The sequence below is a fragment of the Myodes glareolus genome, chromosome 1 (assembly GCF_982192425.1).
Source record: "Myodes glareolus chromosome 1, mMyoGla1.1, whole genome shotgun sequence".
Taxonomy (NCBI): domain Eukaryota; kingdom Metazoa; phylum Chordata; class Mammalia; order Rodentia; family Cricetidae; genus Myodes; species Myodes glareolus.
Window position 1 is genome coordinate 130,888,791 of NC_142026.1, and position 5,583 is coordinate 130,894,373.

At 46.1% G+C, this 5,583-nt stretch overlaps 1 long non-coding RNA gene across 1 annotated transcript; it reads left to right on the plus strand.

Moving 5' to 3' along the window:
- Positions 1 to 367: 367 nt before the first annotated feature.
- On the plus strand, positions 368 to 2,891 carry LOC146895796 (uncharacterized). The gene is made up of 2 exons (XR_015005028.1): positions 368 to 472; positions 1,543 to 2,891. It is a non-coding gene; the product is annotated as an uncharacterized LOC146895796 (long non-coding RNA).
- The last annotated feature ends 2,692 nt before the right edge of the window (positions 2,892 to 5,583 follow it).

Consider the following 5,583-nt stretch of genomic DNA (forward strand, 5'->3'; position numbering starts at 1 on the left):
CAGACATCAATGTGACCAGCAGATGGCACTAAACTCCCAAAGATCAATAGGTTGTAGCTTTAGCTCAACGGTTCTGTGACTACAGAGTTACATCCCTCAGGACGGACTGTGCTAAGTGTGTTATTTTAATGCATATTTCAATATAACATTATTTAGTTACCAGAAGAGTTTAGAGTTTACTCAAACACACACACACACACACACACACACACACACACACACACAGATGTCTTCTGAAAAAAAAATCAAAAAAAAAAAAGGAGGAAAGATAGGGTTTTTTTGGAAATAACAAGCAAAAGAGGATGTGAAAGAGATTCAGTTGACAGGATTGACAGCTCAGACGGAGTTTTCAGGCTCCTTCCTGTATGAGATTTTACCAAAACCCATAGACACTTGAGCTCAGGAAGGTGAGGAGACCACAGGGTTTCGGTGTTTTCCACGGTCTCTCTTCCTACTTTCAAGGGCAGTTCAGGTAGGTGGTCCATGCAGGGCAGGGTAAGTGAAGACCTGGGTGTGGGGGAAGGTGGAGGGACCCCACAGTGTGTTCCTGGCTTACTACCTCATGCAAGGCTCCCTCCCAAGCACTCACCCCACTACTTAACAAGAAGTTCTGAGGCTCCAGCTGCTTAGCTCAGCATCTCACTCCTGTGTACCGAGACCTGCAGCAGGCCTACCGACTTCTTGTCTCAGGGACTTCGCTTAGGTTACCCATTTGTAGTTGCAACCTACAGAAGACACAAACCAAGCTCCCTCATCTAAACCCAGGGCCTGATGCCTGCCACGAGTCTGTTTACTGCTCATTCCATCCTTAAGGCGGTCCAGGAGCAAAACCCCACCCACTAAGATGACGGTGAAGAAAATGTTAGCATCTTTCTACAGTCTGTACTGAAACAGTTAAGACTCCGGATCCCACTATGAAATCTAATTTACCCCATGTGAACCCAGCCTCATGTATCAATGCTGCTTGTAGGGAGTGCGGAGAGACTCTTCCTCAGAAGAGCCAAGAACTGGGGACAGCATCCAGTGTTTGCATGGCAGGAGCAAGACGTCTACCTGTATTGTGTGTGTGTGGGGAGGGATGTATGTACATATATGTGAATGGGCACATGTGTACATGTGTGGAGGCCAGGGGACAAACCAGCTGTTCTTCCTCAGGGGTGTTCCACTTTGAATTTTGAGACAGGGTCTCGTTGGCCTGGTTATCACCAACCAGTTCAGGTGGGTGGGCTGGCCCAGGAGCCCCAGAAATCCTCCTGTCTCTGCCTCCCCAACTCTGAGACTACAAGCGTGCACCCAAACAGCCAGCTTCTCGTGTGGGCTCTGAGGAGCTGGCTCCACATAGAGAGTAAATCGGATGTCTGTAAATAAACTTAGCAAGAAACGGTTCCCTAAACGATGCCATAAAATTGTCCCGAGTCAGTCAACCGTCAGAAATGAAATAAAAACTTCAGATCTCTGAGCGCCACCGCCCTCAAGCCTCAGCGAGTCCTCTACCGCTCCCCTCAGTTCTATGTCTTATGAACGATTTCATTTTTATTGTAGGGTGTTCAGGGCTGGCCCCAGCCCCTCACATCGTGCGAAGCTTCCTCTCTTTCCTCACCGACATTCGCAGCACGTCACAGCGTTACGTGACGTTACCGTTAGCGCCAGCGGACAAAATTCCTTGACGAAGACCACGACGGCAAGTGACCTCCACCGTGCTCATTCTGGGGTGCCTGCCCCCACATCAAAATCTAAACGACTAGAATCGTCAAACCTCTGAGCGTCAGGAGAAGAAATTTCACGCCAAGGAGCTTCCTATGATCTCCGCACCTTAAGGAGAATTCTTTATTTTTGGCATAGTTTCAGAGATTTCAGTCTGTGCTCATTGATGCCGCTCAGTCTGAGCCTGTAGTGAGGCAGAATGTCATGGCTACCGGAACGTGAGGCAGACCAGGCTGCACACCTCCTTATAGCCTGGAAGTAGAGGGGTAAAGACCCGGAACTTAACCTTCAAAGGCAAGCAAGTCTCAGTGATTCACTTCCTCCAGCTCCGCCCCTTTTCCTAGTTTCTACCACCTCCCAAAATATTACCACCTGCTGGGAAAGAAGCATTCGGCATGCAAGCCTATGTAGTACATTTTATATTCAAATCCCAGCAGCAGTGCACAGTACATTTACATAGCAATCAATCAGCTACTTCAGGCTCAAGCCTTGCCCATTTATCATGGCTGCCCTGCCTTGCTTTAGTAACCTGCAACACGGAGAAAGACTCCTAATCTGTTCTAGGGACATACAGGTTCTTCATTCAGTTCTAAATTACACGCCAATTGCTGTCACAAAGACCCTATTGATGGAGACATCACACACTTTGCTGCAGGACATAAATTAATCTCCCACCGATTAAGAACATCCTCCCTGCTTTCACAGAGCGGGAAGGTGCTGCCCTGGCTGCTGGAGGAGAAAAGACAACGATGATGTTACCCAGCCCCGAACCCTACATAGCAGCCTTGGGGTGAGATGTGTCCCCTGGCACGGTAGTGGAATAACTGTTAAGCTGGGACTAACTAATTTCTGATTAGATTTGAGACAAAGGGAGTAGGCCCACAGAGCCATTAGGAATTTGCAGTTAGAGGAAACAAACTATCAAACAGTTTTTCTCTCTTTTCCTTTGCTTTCAACTCTATAACGCAATGATGTCCGAAACAAAGCAGTTTTGTATGATTTAGGAAGTTGCTTTTGTGGTGGCGGCTTGTCGTTTTGGTTTGGTTTTGGTTTGGTGAGACAGGGTTTCTCTGTGTAATAGCTCTGGCCATCCTGGAACTCGATCTGTAGACCAGGCTGGTCTCTGACTCAAAGATCCCCCTGCCTCTGCTTCTGGAGTGCTGGGATTAAAGGCGAGTGCCACCACTGCCCTGTGCTTTTGTGTTTTTTATTGGAGAAGGTCTTGGGGAAGTTTCGGTTCCTCTGAGGATGTACCGCTCCCTGCTGACTGTCGAGTTTCTACTGTCCACACACTTTCACTGAGGGCTTCTCATCACACGGCCAAGCGTACTGTTCGAGGTACTCAGATCAGAAAGCAAAACAATTCACCTATTTAAATGGAGAAACAGACGTTAAGCAGCACAGCTGCCTTGAGACACAACCGGGACCATGGAGGGCAGAGCTCTTGCCTTTGTCCAGACAAGAAAAGGACTGTAGAGGCAATGGTGTTACAGCCTGCCCTCGGGAGACCTGTGAGCTTGCACACCATTCAAGCTAGGCAGGGCATTCTACGGAGTAGTTACAAAGCAGAAAGAATGCAGCAAGCATGCTGCATTTAGGAACTCACAAATAACCTGATATACGTAAATACACACACACACACACACACATAACCTGATATGTGTGTGTATGTGTGTACAACTTTTTAACGTAAACAGAGAAAAACCCCAAGCTGGGTGTGCCGTGGACCATCACAGTCACGTGGCTCCTTATGAAGAAGGTTGTGACTCATGTGCCAAACACTTGAAAAACACCACAGACTTTCGCTAGTTTCCTTCCAGGGCAAATGTTCAATTCCAGTTCAGCTTCTTTAATGAATTATTCTCCTTAGGGTTTCTTGAATAACAGGAGCTATTCAATCCTTTTGTGTTAAAAAAAAAGCACAGGTAGAACATATACTCAAAGGACTCTATGTCCTACTACATGCAACACACATGTTCATCTATGTGCATCAGGACTCTATTCACATAGGCAAGACATAGACACAGATTAGATGTCTCATCAACTGATGAACGGATAATAAAAATGGGCTACATAGCCGGGTGGTGGTGGCACACACCTTTAATCCCAGGACTTGGGAGGCAGAGGCAGGTGGATCTCTGTGAGTTTGAGACCAGACTGGTCTACAGAGCTAGTTCCAGAACAGGCTCCAAAGCTACAGAGAAACTCTGTCTCAACAAATAGATAAACAAAAGTGGTACCTATACACAATAAAGCATTATTAGCTGTAAAGAAAAATGAAATTTGGAGGTAAATCAATAGAACTGGCAGCCATTATACTGAGGTAAACCGGATCCAGAAAGACAAACTTCCTATATTCTCACTCATGTGATTCCTACCTTTGCATCTTTTTATTTTTTTATTTAAAAAAAATCTTAATTTAACATATTAGCCCCAGTTCTCCCTTCCCATCCTCCCACCCCCAACCTACTCCCTATCCACTCCTCAGAGGAGATAAGGCCTCCCTTAGGGAGTCAACAAAGCCTGGTATACCAAGTTGAGGCAGGACCAACTAGCTTCACATTCTTAGATCTATGTGTTTAACTTGCAGTTATGTGTTCATCTATGTATATCTATGTGGTTAACACGCCTGTAGTAGATACGAAATCATGGAGGGGCTTTTGGTGGGGAGGGGGAGAAAGATAAAGAGGGAATTATGGGAAAAGAGGTTTAAGTGAGGAGAGGAATAGGAAGATTGGGCAGTGGAAGGGTTAGGGTGGAATACTAACATTAGGGGTTATAAAAATATTTTAAATAAATAAATAAGAGAATGAGCTGGACACAAGCGTGTGGACACTCACCTTTTCCTGTTCTTCACTCATGGGTGTGATTGGTGGCTTCAAGTTCCTGCTGCCTTGACACACACACAGTGATGGACTAAAACCTGGGATTGTGAGCCAAGTAAACCCTTTCTTATTGACCCCCTGGTGGGGAAAGAGTAGTGAAAGAAACCACAGGCTTGTGTCTTCTCCCTGTTTATAGGAGAGATATGGACTTGAAAGTTATCGTATCCACGTAAAAACATTTAACAGAGCCAGGCAGTGGTGGCGCATGCCTTTAATCCCAGCACTTGGGAGGCAGAGGCAGGCGGATCTGTGAGTTCAAGGCCAGCCTGATCTACAAGAGATAGTTCCAGGACAGCTCCAAAGCCACAGAGAAACCCTGTCTTGAAAAGACAAACAAACAAACAAACAAAAAACATTTAACAGTACTTCCAAGACAGAACTGAAATACCCCTACAGCCCAGATTGGAAGACCTGTTGGTACTGATACGGGTCCCACCCACTAAACATAAAACAATCCACGTGGATGAGATTTAGGGTTCTTGGCATTCACAAGACTCACTTCTTCTTCCGTGTTCCTATCTTACTTAATATCCATGAAGGAATTTGTCCTTGAATCTCTCCCAACATCAATACTTACAGATAGTAAGTATATAGCAGAGCTGGCTCCCAAATCATCTCAGGTGCCTTATTTTACCTGTAATGTGGAGGATGTGAAACACTTTCTGTCTTAACCGTGAAGGGCAGTTTCAACTGTCGCCTCGACTGGACAGAGAAGAACCTAGGGGGTTAGTCAGGCTCACCTGTGGGTATCTGTGTGGCCCTCTGAAGAGACAGTTAGATCATGAGAGCTCTCACCTAATCAATGATTTGATGCATTGGTAGGTTCAGATTCTCAACAGGCCACTGGAAGGTGGTAGAGCAGTGAGGCCTGGTTAGCCACGGATGGGCGTGTCTGGTGTGGGAGAATTGTCTGTATTCTGTCAATCATATTTTAATAAAACGCTGATTGGCCAGGCAGGCAGTATAGGCGGGAAAACCAGACAGGAAGTAGAGG